At 42.0% G+C, this 19,758-nt stretch overlaps 2 non-coding genes across 2 annotated transcripts; both read left to right on the top strand.

The window, feature by feature from the left end:
* The first annotated feature begins 7,684 nt into the window (after window positions 1-7,684).
* On the top strand, window positions 7,685-7,793 carry LOC136478711 (small nucleolar RNA R71). The gene has a single exon (XR_010764427.1). It is a non-coding gene; the product is annotated as a small nucleolar RNA R71 (small nucleolar RNA).
* A 4,981-nt stretch (window positions 7,794-12,774) lies between these two features.
* Window positions 12,775-12,883, top strand: LOC136478710 (small nucleolar RNA R71). The gene has a single exon (XR_010764426.1). It is a non-coding gene; the product is annotated as a small nucleolar RNA R71 (small nucleolar RNA).
* Window positions 12,884-19,758: the final 6,875 nt, after the last annotated feature.

The following is a 19,758-nucleotide window of genomic DNA, read 5'->3' as shown; positions in this document are numbered from 1 at the left end:
CTCTTCCTCGGTCAGCCTTGGTTCCGCCTACTGCTCTAGGGGCCGCTTGCCTTTTGTTGCTCGGGGATCTCTGTTGCCTGCCCCGTGAGGATTTCTAACATCTGCTACACAGCAATTCCCTCTACTCGTTGCTCGGGGACTCTCCTTGTCGGAGCTTCACGGACTTCTTCGCCTACCCCGGTTTGTTCCTCCGCGCGTGGGTTGTGTGGAGGCCCTTTCGTCCTCGGGGGAGGGGTCGTGAGAATCTCATCATCGTCAGACCAATCGAACACTGCAGTTCTTCATGTTTGATTGGTCTGGTCATCATCCAAAGAGATTCCACCTAGTTTGTGGGGAGCAGTCGCTGTTGTTTTCCTCTTCTTCTAGGCCGGCTCATCTTCTGCCAGCCTCTTCCCCCAGGTCTTTACAGACACTGGGGGAGGACTCTCTGTCCGACTAGTATCCATTCCTTCGAATTCTGAGGAGACACCGATGGAGCTTTCTTCAATTTGAATAGGTCATCGTGCATCCACTAATGGCAGCCAATCATTTCTTGGCATGCCCGAGAAATACACCACCCTGTCCTACGAATGGATCTTCACATGAGTAGGATCAGTTTATTGCTCGACAGTATAAATAAACTTCTTGGAGACATATAGTCAGGACATTCACCTGAGGAGGTAGATTCTTGCAATTGAAGGCTTTGTGTACCCTGACAGCCTAAAGGAGGATAGCGGAGCAAATAGCTCGGCAGTTCGCTCTTTGACATCGCTCCTGGACAGTATTTCTGGCCTCTCTCGAGTACCGTCGGTCTCCCCTTTGAATTCAAAGCCTGGGTGCACCCTCTCTTTATAGGGTTGTACGCTGACGCACTATGAAACTCGCCACTACCAATCCGCCATTGGTCTTCATGCCCTTTATCAAGCCAGAGGAGTTCATTCACTTGCTACATGTCGTCCTTGCTCGGTAGCTCCGACCAACTCCTCTAGCTTTCTGGGATGTGGTTGGCATTACAATGAACCACTGGGTGGCTTGGCTTCATGTAAAACCATCTGGTGTTCCACCCCTTCAGCGATGTGTTCAGCGGTATGGTAAGATATTCACTCGCCATCCCATCCCGAAGCTAGAGATACACCCCGTCGACCACCTTGGAACCAGCACCGCCTCTCTTCTTCAGCCAGAATAGGTGATGGAATAGATTGAAGTGGGGTAGGATTCCAAGGTATGCCTCACAAAAGTGGATGAAGATTGAGATGTACAAGATGGTATTGGGGTGGAGATTGCACAGAGTAACCCCCCTAGAGCTCTAACAGATCCCTTAGAAATGGGTGAACAGGAAACCCTAACCCACACCAGAAATAGTCTTCGAATACCACTGCTTCGTCAGTGTGAGGCGTGGGGAAGGACTCACCAAGAGTTGGCCGCCATCTGCTGGTCGCACTGGTCGGGGAGAACGCCGGCTTCCACCAATCGGTTTAACTCAGCTTCTCCCATTTGTGATGGCACCCACTCCTCATCGCGTCAGGCCACGGTGTCTGCCTTATTGGGACTCGTCTTCTTCGAATTCGCAGCTCCTCTCTTTGGTGCCATCTTGCAGATCTGGTTAGGTTTTCAGGTGGCAGGAGATAAATATGGTTGCGGATTCAGCAGGCGCGAGAGATGAGGAGGAAGATGAAGTGGAAAAGGTGGGAATGGGGTCTATGGCAGGCACTATTATATAGGATTTTCCCCACCATTCCGCATTCAAGGGTATTTTGGGAACCGTTCCCATGATCTGCACTGCTCCGATTTCTCCTGATGCGGCAAATGGGCCTGTTACCTGGGCTTCTGTGCAACCGCAGCCCATGGCGCTCATTTATTGCTACCTTCAGTTGCTCCTCGCCAAAATACCACCAACTTCTCCACCATTTATTGAGGCTGAGTAACTAACACTAGTACTGCTATTACTCTAGTATTTTCTCCATGATTCGAATTTCTCCGATAACTCTGCCTGCTGGCATGGGGACTGGTGGCCTGCTCCATTGGTCTTTGATTGTTTTTCTGTTTCTGACCTTGGCATCATGTGACTGCGTCACCTACTACCAAGGCTCGGGAACTAAGTGGGCACACTTCACCTTGCTGGTGAATGTGCTTTGTTTTCTTTTTGGGCCACTGCCCGGGTACTGGTTTTCTACTATTCTTCAAGTTTTTGACCCTGGCACCACATAATTACATCATCTGCTATCTGGCTCAGGGACTAAGTGGGCACACTTCACCTCGCGGTGAGTGTGCAGGATTTTTTCTCGAAGACTACAAGCTAATAGAGGAGGATTGATTCCTATAGCTTTGTTCAGGACTCTAAGTGGGCACACTTGGTCTACTGCAGGAGAAATTTTTTATTCTAAACTTGAGCTACTTACACCCTTATGGCAAGCTGTACTTTGGTCACTCTGCTCGGCGATGGTTCACGGTGCTCGGTGATAGGTCATGCTACTCGGTGACAGGTTATGCTTCTCGGCAACGGTTCACACTGCTCGGTGTCGGCTCTTGTAGCTCGGCAGTTCAGCATGGTGGTTGGACCATGAGCTTGACTGCTCGGCTTTGTTATACCTACTCGAACAAGCTTAAGACGACGTTGCACAATGGGTACAAGGCGCTCGGGGACTAGCTGTGGGGTGTACGACCCTAGATAGCCATGGCAGACCACATGGGTTGCACCCCTAGGGGTGACCCTGCCCACAAGAAGAAGCCTTGTGGGGCACGACTCTACTCGGCACCTTCCGCAAGACATCGCGAAGATATCCTGAAGATACTATGAGATCTATTAGGATATGTATGATCCCAAGATTCCTATAATCAGTTATTACTTTTCGTTTATCTCTCAGATCTAACTGACTTGTAACCCTGCCTCTCGGACTATATAAGGTGGGCAGGGACCCCCTCTAAAATCATGGTATATCATACGATAGCTAATATAAACCAATAGACCACAGGAGTAAGGTATTACGTCGTATTAATGGCCTGAACCTGTATAACTTGTGTGTCTCTATTGCCTTCTTGTTCTTGATCATGCGCTCCTCTGCCGATCAATCTACCTTCGTGGGATACCCCTCGGAGGACTGCCGACGATATTCTATCGACAGCTAGGTTTATATTTTTTTGTTAGGATTGCTAAGGTAAAGCCGAAGTGTATCCTAGGTAGGTGAACAATAATGGTGGGTTATGTGTGAACTACCTACTACTAATACAAGCTACACCAGAGATAGCTAGGTGGGAGAGCGAGCGATATATCTTTTAGTAACAAAACGGTAAACTAATGAGTAGGAGAAAACGTGCTACTACTTTGGGGCACAGCCCGCCTACCAACTAGGAGAGCTAAATAGACAAGGTCTGCCACGGGCCATACAATTTAATAACTAGACCTAACGTGGTGAAATACAGAGGATGGACAAGGCTTGTCACCACTTGCCAACTACCGCAATCTATCAAGTGGCCTAGCCGTATCCATAGGTAATCTATAGCCTAAGCACCTCGCTTAATCTATAGGCCTATACTTCGATCTGAGCTCCGATGAAATGAGATCAAAGTACCCTCACCAGATGATGGAACTAGTACTAACGAAAGACTACTAATAATAAGATAACCTATGCTACTAATGCCAAACAATAAGCACCTAAGCTCACTAATGATGAACAATAATGAACAAGTACTTAATTAAAGCAAAGCAATAACTACATAAAGTACTAGAAATAAAGTATTGAATAAAGTAAATGCTAAATGAAAGAATTACAAAAGAGCTATACCAGATGCAGAAGACTCTTCTAGACTTCGAGAGAAGCTCCGCTCTTGCTCTATTTCCACTACTAGACTACTACTCTAAAGCTAAGCTAAGCTAGAAAGTTTGGAGAAGCTTGGAGAGCTTGGAAATGAATGGGCCACTTCTCGACTGAGCTCCACACTCCATATTTATAGTATAGAGTGGGGGGGTACTTGTAGGCAGCTAGGAGGTCGGTGGCAACCCCAGGGCATTGGGCGGTGGCATAGGGGCACCGGCCAGCCCTAGGATGCACCGCCTTTGCATCCTACGATGCTGGTTGGCTCCCAAAGGCGGTTGTAGGAGTGGCACATGCAGAGATTTGGATAGGAGGTAGGTTTGGAGGTTGGATGGAGGCCTCCAAGCCTATGACGGTGGGCCGATGGATTCATGTCAACTCCATCTCGTCCATCGGTGCAAACTGAATTAGATCAATGCTTGGCAATGCTTGTGGAGCAGCTCCCAAAGATCGGTGATGTGGCAGGTGGCACCAGGCGGTGCCCATGTGGGGCTGGCCAGTGTGGCATGGGGGCCCCTGGCCCCACTACCATGTCCACTTGCCTCATGTGTCCATATTTGTCACTTTTTTGCAATATTTTCCTACATACAAATAATTCTACAAGCACAACTAGAATAGGTGAATTATAAACAAAATTCAACATGTATGATGATGATTTACCTCACTTTATCATGCTTTTGAGTGGAGTGTTGATGGTAAAAATAGGTGTTAGTGACCATCAACAAGCTTCCCCAAGCTACCCTTTGCTCGTCCCGAGCAACGATGTGGGTTTAGCATGGAATAGGTGTTGGATCAGGAGTTGCTACTATGTAGCGCCCTGTAAAAACTTATATACAAACAAATACTATCTCTTGAGTTGAACATGTTAGCACTTAGAAATCCATCAGTCAGTCTTAGCAATGTTGGACTTATAGCTTTCACCTTGACACAAGGAATTGCAAGAATGTGTAGCTATACAGATACTTTTCCCTACTTTGGTTTAGCTCAAACTTCCTAGAGGTTTTCAATAAATTTTGAAAAGAAGACTTGCCTAAGTTCCTCAAATAGTACACTCAAGTCGCTCAATGGTGTTTGAAACCTCACCAAGGCCATGGATCTTAGCCTTAACATCTATCCTCAAGCTTATGTGGAGCTCAAGGTAGGGGATAAAAGCATAGCCTACTTGAATTGAATATATTGCTAAGTCAAACACTTGGATAACAAGGAGCAACAAATCATACTAATTGATCAAGATGTGCTTGTGTGTGGTATATTTGGTGGAAGTGGTACTCCATTGAGAAGTTTCCCTTCTCTAGCTTCTTTTTGAGAGGGCATGGCTACTTTTCTTTTTCTCACTTATCTCTCTCTCTCTTTTGAACACTAGAGCTTTTTGCTCTTTCATCCTCTCTCTCTCTCTCTTTTCTGTAGCTCATGCCTCCCTTTGGATGAAAGATAGCTAGAGAGGTAACTTTGATTCTCATAGAGCAATAATGAATGAAAAGTATATGTGGTTGCGTATCCCTAGTGTAGGAATAGCATAAGTATGTGGGTGTACATGATTTTGATCAAAAAGCATGACAAGTTTCTCTACTCAGATCAACAAGTCTTGGAAAAGCTCAAAACAAACAAATAGCTTTTATAGTGGCTTTATCATGTATGAATGAATATGTATTCAGCTCTAGTAGAAATTTATTACCATTGAGGAACTTCTAGCAAGAGAGTTTTAGCATTTTACAAAACAAAACTCCTAGGTTGTTTACATCCTCATATAGGTTCAAAGATTTACTCTAATCTTGGCTACATCATATCTCACAAAAACTTATACTTGGTTCTAGCATTTGCAATCCACAAAATCATTCAACTATAGATGAACTCTAAGTTATCATGCTCAAAACTTAAGAAGTATTAGGTTGTATGATAAGCTTTTGCAAAGTATTATGGAACAACTATTCATCATCTCCAAATAAATTTATCATCATTTATTAGAGAAGAGTTTCTTTTAAGATAAATGTTAAGGCACTCCTCTTTTCATTCTATGATCATGGATATTGACATGTTAAACAAACATGAATGTAAAGAGAGGGTTTAAGATTTTTCATACCTGAGCAGGGAGAGATGTCTCCCCCAAGCTTACCTTTTGCATGGGTTTGGAATGTCTTCTGGCGGCTCTTTAATTCTTTCTTTATTGACTAACTAATACTACTAGAATGCATAAATAACTAAATAACTAAACCTATTACTACTAGATAACTTATTCATTATGATTACTATTAGATATTTTTTATTTATTATATATGTTTTTTTAAATGCAAACCCTATCCTATCATGCATAGCTACTACAGACTTTATTTATTAACATAGAGTAGCTAAATGCAACTAACTAATTATGGTGTGCGAAGCAAATTTATTAGAAATTTAAATATGAGATGCAACTAATGAAATGTGGTAAATATGCAAGGGATAGAAGACTTACCTATTTGATGAGCTCATGGTGATTCTTCCTTGAGCAGGGGTATTTCCTCTTGTTCCACCTCAGAGTCCTTGTTAGGGTCAGGGGATGACTGAATTTGAGGAAAGATCTTTATTTTTATGCCATCTCTTTCTATTCTTTGTCTTCTTGATAGGCTTATCTAGTTCTTCAATCGGCTTTGGTTTCTTCATCTTGATTCTCTTCGTCGGATTATTCTTCTTTTCCTGTTTCTCATCAAAGAGGGGATGTCCAGAGGCAAAAGCAAATATTTCTTTCCTTCCAACAAAGTGAAATTGGATTTACCCTAGATGCCACATATATGCAAGCATTTGTAGTATTAAGGAAAAGATGACCAAGGATTAAAGGTGTATCCTCAGCATTGCCCATGTCTAAGATCATAAAATATGTTGGAACATAAGCACTCCTAACATTAACTAATAAATCAGTGGCTACTCCCTCGAGATAATAGATAGATTGGTCAGCTAACTATACGTAAACTGAAGTTGGAGCTAAGGTAGTGCCAAACAATTTATCGTAAGTTTTCCTAGACATAATGTTAACACTAGATCCGAGATCACACAGAGCATTATGGAAGGTAAGGGTTCCTATGGAGCAAGTAATGATGGGGTTCCCAGGATCACCTTTCTTAATAGGAAATCCCCAACCATTTTCAAAAAAGTTATACCTTGATGTAACAAGGTTGGTTGTCTCCATAGTTCCTTCAGGTTTGCTAGGAATTCTATCTTTTTCATAGGATAGTATGGCAGCAGCTATTTGGGCTAATTGGGTTTCTATCATTTTATTGAAACTAAGCTGATTCTTCAAAGCAGAAGAAAACTCATCCAATTTAGCATTTATATTTTCTAACATCTGGTTATGAGCAAGCAACTTTTTATTTATGCTATCAGTCATTCTACCATTGCTATAAACAAGATCTTTAAGGAAAGCATAACTATACCTTGATTATTCATAAGTTGAGAAGAGTAATAATTGTTACCTCCTTGATTGTTGGAGCATTGATTCCATCCTTGATGTTGTTGTGGACAAAACCTGTTGTCGGTGTTGATGAAGTTAAGATCTTCCTAACCTCAAGACAGGCATTTCCTCGAATGTCCAACATCTCCATAGACTTCACAAGTCATGTGGGAATCCATGGCTTTAAGTGTCTCTTGGGCACTCACCTTCTCATAATGTTCTACTCACTTCATGAGCAGATCCATCTTAGATGCAAGCATGTCAATTTTATTAATTGAATGCATACCTCATTTACGGGGTTTGAGTCGATCGTTGCTCCATCCTTGGTTGAAAACCATCTTGTCGATTTGTGTCTTGGCATCTGGAACATTTAGCAAAAAGAATGCACCACTAGTAGCAGCATCTAAATGGCTCCTATCTAACTAGCACTAATCCATGGTAGAAGTTCTAGATCAACAACCAGTCTTCCATGCCATGGTGTGGGCATGCAGAGGCATACTCTTGCATTTGTTCCCAAGCCTCCAGAATCGACTCATCTGCTAGTTGTTGAAAACTAGAGATCTTATTGCGAAGAGCATTAGTCGTCCCCATAGGGAAAAACTTGACTAGGAAAGTGTTGGAACACTTGTCCCATGTGTCTATAACATGTGGTTAGAGTAAAACCAGTGCTTAGCCTTTCCTAACAAAGAGCAGGGGAAAAGGCGAAGACGAATAGCCTTTTGGGTCACTCCCTTTATGGTGAATGTGCTACAAACCTCAAAACAGTGTTGGAGGTGAGCATTTGCATCCTCGTGGACTTTCCCACAAAATAGACTAGCTTGAACCATCATTATTAACGCTAGGATTAAGCTCAAAGTTAGCATCCCCATTGATAACATTGGGTCCGGTAGGTACAAAATAGTGCAGAAAAATCACGAATGGACTTATCGCCCATGATCGTATTGGGTAGTGATAGGATAGGAGGGAAAAAGGATAAGCTACTTAGGATGACTAAAAGCTTAGTTAGCAGAGCTAGTAAAAGTATAAATTCGATGTCAGTTGCCTTCCTCAGCAACGGCGCTAGAAATGCTTGTGGATACTTCTTAACGACTAGTGAAGGAATTTTGCAAGCGCACAGAACTATCGCGTAGCACTTTGCTCGATGAGTACCGAGTGTCGAATTTGTATTTTTTCCATAGGAAGGCAAAAGCCTAGGTTTATATTATTAGTTAGGGTTGCTAAGGTAAAGCCTAAGTTTATCCTATGTAGGTGAACGATAATGGTGGGTTATGTGTGAACTACCTACTACTGATACAAGCTACACCATAGATAGCTAGGTGGGAGAGCGAGTGATATATCTTTCAGTAACAAAAGGGTAAACTAATGACTAGGAGAAACATGCTAGTACTTTGGGGCATAGCCTGTCTACTAACTAGCAGAGTTAAATAGACAAGGAGTTGGTATTTCTTAATGCATACAGAAATAATCCGCAAGCACATAGAATTACGGTTGTAGCACTCCACCCGGAAGTATTCAGGGTATCATATTTTCCATAGGGAACGGAGGTACAATAACTACATAAAGTACTAGAAATAAAGTATTGAATAAAGTAAATGCTAAATGAAAGAATTACAAAAGAGCTATACCAGATGCAGAAGACTCTTCTAGACTTCGAGAGAAGCTCCGCTCTTGCTCTATTTCCACTACTAGACTACTACTCTAAAGCTAAGCTAAGCTAGAAAGTTTGGAGAAGCTTGGAGAGCTTGGAAATGAATGGGCCACTTCTCGACTGAGCTCCACACTCCATATTTATAGTATAGAGTGAGGGGGGTACTTGTAGGCAGCTAGGAGGTCGGTGGCAACCCCAGGGCATTGGGCAGGTGGCATAGGGGCACCGGCCAGCCCTAGGATGCACCGCCTTTGCATCCTACGATGCTGGTTGGCTCCCAAAGGCGGTTGTAGGAGTGGCACATGCAGGAGATTTGGATAGGAGGTAGGTTTGGAGGTTGGATGGAGGCCTCCAAGCCTATGACGGTGGGCCGATGGATTCAGTGTCAACTCCATCTCGTCCATCGGTGCAAACTGAATTAGATCAATGCTTGGCAATGCTTGTGGAGCAGCTCCCAAAGATCGGTGATGTGGCAGGTGGCACCAGGCGGTGCCCATGTGGGGCTGGCCAGTGTGGCATGGGGGCCCCTGGCCCCACTACCATGTCCACTTGCCTCATGTGTCCATATTTGTCACTTTTTTGCAATATTTTCCTACATACAAATAATTCTACAAGCACAACTAGAATAGGTGAATTATAAACAAAATTCAACATGTATGATGATGATTTACCTCACTTTATCATGCTTTTGAGTGGAGTGTTGATGGTAAAAATAGGTGTTAGTGACCATCAACAAGCTTCCCCCAAGCTACCCTTTGCTCAGTCCCGAGCAACGATGTGGGTTTAGCATGGAATAGGTGTTGGATCAGGAGTTGCTACTATGTAGCGCCCTGTAAAAACTTATATACAAACAAATACTATCTCTTGAGTTGAACATGTTAGCACTTAGAAATCCATCAGTCAGTCTTAGCAATGTTGGACTTATAGCTTTCACCTTGACACAAGGAATTGCAAGAATGTGTAGCTATACAGATACTTTTCCCTACTTTGGTTTAGCTCAAACTTCCTAGAGGTTTTCAATAAATTTTGAAAAGAAGACTTGCCTAAGTTCCTCAGATAGTACACTCAAGTCGCTCAATGGTGTTTGAAACCTCACCAAGGCCATGGATCTTAGCCTTAACATCTATCCTCAAGCTTATGTGGAGCTCAAGGTAGGGGATAAAAGCATAGCCTACTTGAATTGAATATATTGCTAAGTCAAACACTTGGATAACAAGGAGCAACAAATCATACTAATTGATCAAGATGTGCTTGTGTGTGGTATATTTGGTGGAAGTGGTACTCCATTGAGAAGTTTCCCTTCTCTAGCTTCTTTTTGAGAGGGCATGGCTACTTTTCTTTTTCTCACTTATCTCTCTCTCTCTTTTGAACACTAGAGCTTTTTGCTCTTTCATCCTCTCTCTCTCTCTCTTTTCTGTAGCTCATGCCTCCCTTTGGATGAAAGATAGCTAGAGAGGTAACTTTGATTCTCATAGAGCAATAATGAATGAAAAGTATATGTGGTTGCGTATCCCTAGTGTAGGAATAGCATAAGTATGTGGGTGTACATGATTTTGATCAAAAAGCATGACAAGTTTCTCTACTCAGATCAACAAGTCTTGAAAATCTCAAAACAAACAAATAGCTTTTATAGTGGCTTTATCATGTATGAATGAATATGTATTCAGCTCTAGTAGAAATTTATTACCATTGAGGAACTTCTAGCAAGAGAGTTTTAGCATTTTACAAAACAAAACTCTAGGTTGTTTTACCATTCCTCATATAGGTTCAAAGATTTACTCTAATCTTGGCTACATCATATCTCACAAAAACTTATACTTGGTTCTAGCATTTGCAATCCACAAAATCATTCAACTATAGATGAACTCTAAGTTATCATGCTCAAAACTTAAGAAGTATTAGGTTGTATGATAAGCTTTTGCAAAGTATTACTGGAGCAACTATTCATCATCTCCAAATAAATTTATCATCATTTATTAGAGAAGAGTTTCTTTTAAGATAAATGTTAAGGCACTCCTCTTTTCATTCTATGATCATGGATATTGACATGTTAAACAAACATGAATGTAAAGAGAGGGTTTAAGATTTTTCATACCTGAGCAGGGAGAGATGTCTCCCCCAAGCTTACCTTTTGCATGGGTTGGAATGTCTTCTGGCGGCTCTTTAATTCTTTCTTTATTGACTAACTAATACTACTAGAATGCATAAATAACTAAATAACTAAACCTATTACTACTAGATAACTTATTCATTATGATTACTATTAGGATATTTTTTATTTATTATATATGTTTTTTTAAATGCAAACCCTATCCTATCATGCATAGCTACTACAGACTTTATTTATTAACATAGAGTAGCTAAATGCAACTAACTAATTATGGTGTGCGAAGCAAATTTATTAGAAATTTAAATATGAGATGCAACTAATGAAATGTGGTAAATATGCAAGGGATAGAAGACTTACCTATTTGATGAGCTCATGGTGATTCTTCCTTGAGCAGGGGTATTTCCTCTTGTTCCACCTCAGAGTCCTTGTTAGGGTCAGGGGATGATGAATTTGAGGAAAGATCTTTATTTTTATGCCATCTCTTTCTATTCTTTGTCTTCTTGATAGGCTTATCTAGTTCTTCAATCGGCTTTGGTTTCTTCATCTTGATTCTCTTCGTCGGATTATTCTTCTTTTCCTGTTTCTCATCAAAGAGGGGATGTCCAGAGGCAAAAGCAAATATTTCTTTCCTTCCAACAAAGTGAAATTGGATTTACCTAGATGCCACATATATGCAAGCATTTGTAGTATTAAGGAAAAGATGACCAAGGATTAAAGGTGTATCCTCAGCAGTTGCCCATGTCTAAGATCATAAAATATGTTGGAACATAAGCACTCCTAACATTAACTAATAAATCAGTGGCTACTCCCTCGAGATAATAGATAGATTGGTCAGCTAACTATACGTAAACTGAAGTTGGAGCTAAGGTAGTGCCAAACAATTTATGGTAAGTTTTCCTAGACATAATGTTAACACTAGATCCTGAGATCACACAGAGCATTATGGAAGGTAAGGGTTCCTATGGAGCAAGTAATGATGGGGTTCCCAGGATCACCTTTCTTAATAGGAAATCCCCAACCATTTTCAAAAAAGTTATACCTTGATGTAACAAGGTTGGTTGTCTCCATAGTTCCTTCAGGTTTGCTAGGAATTCTATCTTTTTCATAGGATAGTATGGCAGTAGCTATTTGGGCTAATTGGGTTTCTATCATTTTATTGAAACTAAGCTGATTCTTCAAAGCAGAAGAAAACTCATCCAATTTAGCATTTATATTTTCTAACATCTGGTTACGAGCAAGCAACTTTTTATTTATGCTATCAGTCATTCTACCATTGCTATAAACAAGATCTTTAAGGAAAGCATAACTATACCTTGATTATTCATAAGTTGAGAAGAGTAATAATTGTTACCTCCTTGATTGTTGGAGCAGTTGATTCCATCCTTGATGTTGTTGTGGACAAAACCCTGTTGTCGGTGTTGATGAAGTTAAGATCTTCCTAGACCTCAAGACAGGCATTTCTCGAATGTCCAACATCTCCATAGACTTCACAAGTCATGTGGGAATCCATGGCTTTAAGTGTCTCTTGGGCACTCACCTTCTCATAATGTTCTACTCACTTCACTGAGCAGATCCATCTTAGATGCAAGCATGTCAATTTTATTAATTGAATGCATACCTCATTTATGGGGTTGGAGTCGATCATTGCTCCATCCTTGGTTGAAAACCATCTTGTCGATTTGTGTCTTGGCATCTGGAACATTTAGCAAAAAGAATGCACCACCTAGTAGCAGCATCTAAATGGCTCCTATCTAATAGCACTAATCCATGGTAGAAGTTCTAGATCAACAGCCAGTCTTCCATGCCATGGTGTGGGCATGCAGAGGCATACTCTTGCATTTGTTCCCAAGCCTCCAGAATCGACTCATCTGCTAGTTGTTGAAAACTAGAGATCTTATTGCGAAGAGCATTAGTCGTCCCCATAGGGAAAAACTTGACTAGGAAAGTGTTGGAACACTTGTCCCATGTGTCTATAACATGTGGTTAGAGTAAAACCAGTGCTTAGCCTTTCCTAACAAAGAGCAGGGGAAAAGGCGAAGACGAATAGCCTTTTGGGTCACTCCCTTTATGGTGAATGTGCTACAAACCTCAAAACAGTGTTGGAGGTGAGCATTTGCATCCTCGTGGACTTTCCCACAAAATAGACTAGCTTGAACCATCATTATTAACGCTAGGATTAAGCTCAAAGTTAGCATCCCCATTGATAACATTGGGTCCGGTAGGTACAAAATAGTGCAGAAAAATCACGAATGGACTTATCACCCATGATCGTATTGGGTAGTGATAGGATAGGAGGGAAAAAGGATAAGCTACTTAGGATGACTAAAAGCTTAGTTAGCAGAGCTAGTAAAAGTATAAATTCGATGTCAGTTGCCTTCCTCAGCAACTGGCGCTAGAAATGCTTGTGGATACTTCTTAACGACTAGTGAAGGAATTTTGCAAGCGCACTAGAACTATCGCGTAGCACTTTGCTCGATGAGTACCGAGTGTCGAATTTGTATTTTTTCCATAGGAAGGCGAAAGCCTAGGTTTATATTATTAGTTAGGGTTGCTAAGGTAAAGCCTAAGTTTATCCTATGTAGGTGAACGATAATGGTGGGTTATGTGTGAACTACCTACTACTGATACAAGCTACACCATAGATAGCTAGGTGGGAGAGCGAGTGATATATCTTTCAGTAACAAAAGGGTAAACTAATGACTAGGAGAAACATGCTAGTACTTTGGGGCATAGCCTGTCTACTAACTAGCAGAGTTAAATAGACAAGGAGTTGGTATTTCTTAATGCATACAGAAATAATCCGCAAGCACATAGAATTACGGTTGTAGCACTCCACCCGAAAGTATTCAGGGTATCATATTTTCCATAGGGAACGGAGGTACTCTTCTAGCTAATTCATCCAAGGACAACACAAGGATAGAGTTAGAAAAGGTAGAGAAGAATTCCTATGGTAATAGGGTCTAAGGTTAGATAAACTCTACTTATACTTGCTTACTTCAGGCATCGGCTTATACTTGGTCTGCCAAGTACCTCTAGCCTGTAGCTCTACGTCGAACCCGAACATGGGGGATTACAAAGGATGGATAGGGCTATCACCACCTATCGACTACCCCTCAACCGTGGGGAACAAGGCGAACAAAGGTACCTTCTAGCTTAGACACCACTTCTACGCTATTGGTTACTACTCTAGCATCGGCCAGGAACTTTCATCTTTATCAGGAGCCCTCATACTAGAGTATCCATCATAGGAACGAACAATGAACCCATAAACAAGTAAGAATAAAGCTTAACTATTCAAAAGAATCACGAACACTCACTTAGCAGGAAAACCTGTTGAAGTACAAGTGTTCATCAAGTTACAAGATGGGAGACACCAACAAGTCTGGCATTTCTCTAAGCTCTCCCTCACATCTCTCCCTTACTACTCTAGATAGCTACAAGGGCCTAAGCCCTTTGGAGTGGTGCTCTAGCTCAAGTGAGGTGTGCTCTTCTTTGTTCTGGTGGTGTATTGAATGAGAGGGAGTAAGGGGGTATTTATAGGTTGAGAGGAGAAATGGAGGCCACTCAATGCGCCATGTCACCGATCCGTGTGCCTCTCCACCATAGCCTTTGGATCAAACTATCATAGGATGGATGGTGGAGATGGAGTGGAGTTGTGCTTCCTTGCATGCCTTCCTATCTTGAGCAAACCGCCATCCTCTAGATGAATCCTTCGTGAATACACATGCAACCAACATTGGTGAGGCGGTGGGAACCAACCGACCAAATTTTGGGCTGAACAGAGCCTATAGGGGATCAGGTGTCCCCCATGGGTTACTCACCCCCTAGAGACCCCTTCCTAGCCCAAGTTTCATGCAAGGATGTTGTATGCTAGGATTTCATGCAAGTGTTGGCAGTTTAATATGTGAGTTAAGCACCACCAACAAACTCCCCCACACTTACCCCTTTGCTCATCCTTGAGCAAAGCTTAGAGATAACATGAGAATAACATCCTAAGATATATGGCTTACATAAAAGTTATTCCAAAACATTCTTTATACCTAGTGGGATATGTGGCGTTAGCTAACATGTTTCCTTGGGTTGTTGAAAAGTGGAACAGTCCGCAACTTGGAGTTTTTGGGAGTTTTTCTTAAGATAAAACAAAGTCCACTTTATACTCCTCAAATAGGCACTCTCGGATCACTCAATGGTGTATAACTCCTCACCAAGGCATAGCAATGTTCTGCTTTCATTTATTTTCTCCTATCTCTAAAGAAGTTTATGTGAGGTATGAATAAACAATATAGCATACTTGTATTGCATATGTTGTATAGCACACCCTTTGTTCGTCTATCACCTGCTGGTGCCTCTTGATAGTTTCTTGCTATGCCTTCAATTGATTCTCCAATCGGTGAATCTTTGACACGGACTCAAAGCCAAAGTGTACCATCGCTTCGGTGGTTGGATCCGTGCCCTGCGGGTCCCTCATCACCCATCCCAATTCTAGGTGTTGATGAGGGAGGAATCGATATTGATCATTCTTCATGTCCTCGAATCGGCGACCATGGAGGCCTATGCAAGCTTCAGCGGCTGCATCTTCTATGCCATCCTCCATGGTAGCACGGTGACCATGGTGTGCATAGTTTGAATCTAGCTAATATGCGCCTTTCTGTTCATCCTTGATAGTGATGCACACCCTAGTCTTCCAATAGGTATCTTCAAGAGGGTGTGTATGTTCCTCGCAGACGTATTCCATAGCTGCATCCTAGTCACTGTAGTAGGTCTGAAGCATGCTCATAAGTTCGATGATGTGAAATAGAGGATTCACACCTTGGCTTATACCACACCTTTGTTGTCCACCCCAGTGGCGGGATTGGCTCATCTTCTTCAACAATGTCTTCCTCTTCATTTTTGTACAAGTTGACGACCTCGACTTCTTGAGGTTCCTCCTGAATGGGCTCAGGCGTAGATACTGGTCTTGGCAGATCGAATTCCTATTCCTAGAGTTCTTCCTCCTTAGGGTCCATGGACAAACCTTGAGGCGGGTAGTACCCTCCAGTGCTGATACGGGCAGTCTTGTGGGCATGAGGCGTCTACAGAATTAGACTTAGTTAGATTAGGTTAGAAGCAATAATTTTCATAATAGAATAAGGCAAAACAAGCATAAACTTTGGCAAATATCAAAGGTGAGATAGAAAGCATGAAACAAGTGAAGCAAAAGAAGCTAAAAACGACCATTGCTAACTAGGCTTCCGTCCTACAGTCAACATAGCTTTCATACCAATCTGTCACACCCAATTTTAAGGATGAAATGGGGTGCAAAACCTTATGCGCGTCTAGAGATCAGTCACACACATAAGCCGATAAATTATGAATAGTATCATCACCAATGTTTATTACATCATGAATAAGACAGAGTTATTACATAAATATAGCGAAGATAATAAAAAGATCTCACGTGGAAGCTCCATTTCACAGGGACGTTGACTGGTTGACCAGAAGTCTAGTAGTCCTTAGGAAAATCATCATACCTAAAGTCATCTGTTACCCATCTGGGATTTTTATCCAAATAATGAAAATAAACAAGCGTAAGTACATGTCATACTCAACAAGTGTAACATAGGGTTTATGAGGCTCAAAAGGCTTGACACAGGTTTAACAGCGATCATCTTTTAGTTGTCACACTTTTAGCTTATGAGTAGCAACAAGTTGTTTCCAATTCCCAATGCAAAACACTTGATCAAATGTAAACATGAATAATGAATAGCATAAACCAATATTACTTAGTGTTCATCTATTCCATAAATGTTCTAAGGCCGCTCGTGACCATGAGCACGGCGGATATACCTAGTTTTACGCTCTGCAGAGGTTGTACACTTTCACTGTGAGTCCTAATACCCATATGCCCGGGTTAATTACTCCCAAAACACTTCCAAGGTGAGCAGGCAAGGGTCACTTTGAAGCCTTTCAAAGGTTCGTCTAACAAGTTAGGGCCATTAGATTCACTCGGCAAATAGTTATAGGAACCCCCTGTCAAATGGCACAATTCCTTCACGGCTATACACATAAGAGTAGAGGCTGACCTATACCCGATTCGGCAAGCCTATTCTTACGCCAATAAAGGTAACCACTAACAAGCTAGAAAAGGTCCTCATACTGAGCTAAAGCCTAGAGCCATATAGCCCTCATAGCTGTACTATAAGTCCCAAATGATCACTTATAGAGAAGTGCTTAGGGAGAGGAATCTGAAGCATTTAGAAAGTAGCTAAACACTCCAAGCCCCCTGTTTCCATGTTGCTAAAAATTATATTTTAATGTTTATTGCATATACCATTAGTCAAGTTACACGATCATGGTTTAATTGAGCTCTAGCAAAGGTACCCAAATGCATAACCCATAGGCTGGCAAGGCAATAGTCCAATTCTAGGAAATCGCTATCAAGATAACACATGCAACATGAATTTAATGAATTAAAGTGAATAGGAGACAAGGATGATCCCATGCTATACTTGCCTTAAGCAAAGTACTCCTGCTGGTCCTGCTCGTCAAAGTCGTACCCTTGATCTCCCATGAACTGCTCACCGTCTATACTCGATAACCACAGAAACATACAAGCATCCTAGGAGCAATCATGCAAAGCAAACAAGGCTACAAATTAGAACAGTACACCAACAGAAAAGAATTAAGATGAAAAGTTTGGAAAATGAATCTACGTCTCGCTACGAACACACAGACGCGATGAACACAAAAATCGAAGCTAAAACGGAAAAGTTATTAATTAAATAAGATTTCCTATAGGAAATAACAGATTAAATCTAAGCTCGAATTTTAAAAGTTGGAAATCTACTTTATAGTACCAAGAATATGTAGATCACTTAATTAGGAACCTAACGCAACTTGAACGGATCAAATCGGAGTTAAAACGGAGATTTTATGGCTAAAACAAGTTGAATGGCAAAACTGTAAATAATTGAAAATGTATTTCAGTCCAACCGAATGAAAATACGCTTTCGAAAGAAAGAAACGTAATCTGTAAAAGCTGCATTGGACTGCGGGTTAACACCGAAATATTTATAAGGATGTATTTGCAAAATCGGCAGTGAAAGGGTATCTCTGGTTTTGGGCCATTGGATTAGATTCGAACGGCCTAGATCTGATCTGGCGAAAGAGAAGAAGAAATCAGCCAAAACAGTGTCGGCGGCAGGCTTCCTGACGGCGATGCCATGGCCGGCCAAATGGAGCTCGTGGTTCTCGCTCTACAGCGCACGATTTGACGAAACAAAAACTCTGAAGCGAGAGAGAGGGGAAAGGGGATCTCACCCAAACTGGAATACGCGAGCAGGGAAACAGCGACGGCAGCTCAGCACTCGTTGGACAGCGGTGGTCGGTGGCGGCGCTAGAGCATTGCACGGCTAGCGACTGCTTGGGTGAAAAAAACATGCAACAGATGAGATGGGGGAGGCGGTGTGGCTGGCTATTTATGAGGACGGATTTACTTGGGCGCGACGGCATCAAGGAGGTCGTGGCCGCTCTGGACTCAGCTGGCGTCGGCGCGATGTCTGACTGGGACACAAGATAGAGGAGGGAGGAGAGTCCGACAGCTAGGCCCAGGCGGTCAGCGGGTGGAGAGAAACGTGCGGGCTGCAGGAGTGGCCGGCGTCTGGCTAGGCCAGCGAAGCTAGGCCGCGCGATACGCAAAGGAAGAGCCGGCTTGGGCTGGCGCTAGAGGAAAAGGAGCACTAGGCTTTTGCTTGAGCGGAGAGTGCAGTGGCCTAGGAAGGAGATAAGTAGGCCGAGCTAGACTTGGACTTCGGCCCAAGCGGAGGCAAAAGGGTGAGCGGCGGCCTATGGGCCGAAAAGAGGAAGGAGGAGGGATTTTATTCTTTTCTTTTTCAAATTTCTTTTCAAAGCAATTTTGAAGGCAAAATTCAAATCAAGTTCAAATCAAACCATTCCAAAAATTAATATGTAGCAGCATGAATGCACATTCATTGTTGTTAACCTATATTCAATTTTAATTTGATAAACTTTATTATTCTTCCTAAATTTAAATGCTCACAAAAATGCTTAATAAATCAATTTCCCCTATTTTAAATTGTTGTAAAATTTACGGTGTTACAATTCTACCCCCCTTAAAATAAATCTCATCCTCGAGATTCGGACGATGCTTACTCAAATAGCTACGGGTATGTTTTCCTTAGATCCTCTTCTCTTTTCCAAGTAGCCTCATCCTCGGTATAACGATTCCACTAAACCTTACACATCTTTATAATTCGGCTCCTTATAACTCTTTCTGCCAGTCTCCAAAATCCTTACCGAAATCTCCTCATAAGTGAGATCTTCCTTAACTGTAAGCTCCTCTAACAGTATCTGCTCCTCAGGTATACGCAAACTACTTCTTTAGCTGAGATACATGGAACACATCATGTACACCTGACAAACTCTCGGGCAATTCCAACTGATAAGCTACCTCTCCACGTCTCTCTAAAATCTTGAAAGGTCCAATATACCTTGGTGCTAACTTCCCTTTCATGTTAAACCTTCTCACACTTCTCATAGGTGACACCTTCAAGTACACATAATCTCCTACTTCAAAAACCAATTCCCTTCTTCTAGTGTCGGCATAGCTCTTTTGTCAAGACTGAGCCACTCTCAAGTTATCTCTGATCATCCTTACTTGCTCCTCTGCATCTCTTAATACATCTAGTCCGAACACTTGAGTTTCCCCCAGTTTGGTTCCAAAACAACGGGGTTCTACACTTTCATCCATACAAAGCTTCGAAAGGTGCCATATTGAGACTCTTCT

The sequence above is a fragment of the Miscanthus floridulus genome, chromosome 8, assembly GCF_019320115.1.
Source record: "Miscanthus floridulus cultivar M001 chromosome 8, ASM1932011v1, whole genome shotgun sequence".
Classification (NCBI taxonomy): Eukaryota; Viridiplantae; Streptophyta; class Magnoliopsida; order Poales; family Poaceae; genus Miscanthus; species Miscanthus floridulus.
This window is presented reverse-complemented; position numbering and strand designations above follow the sequence as displayed.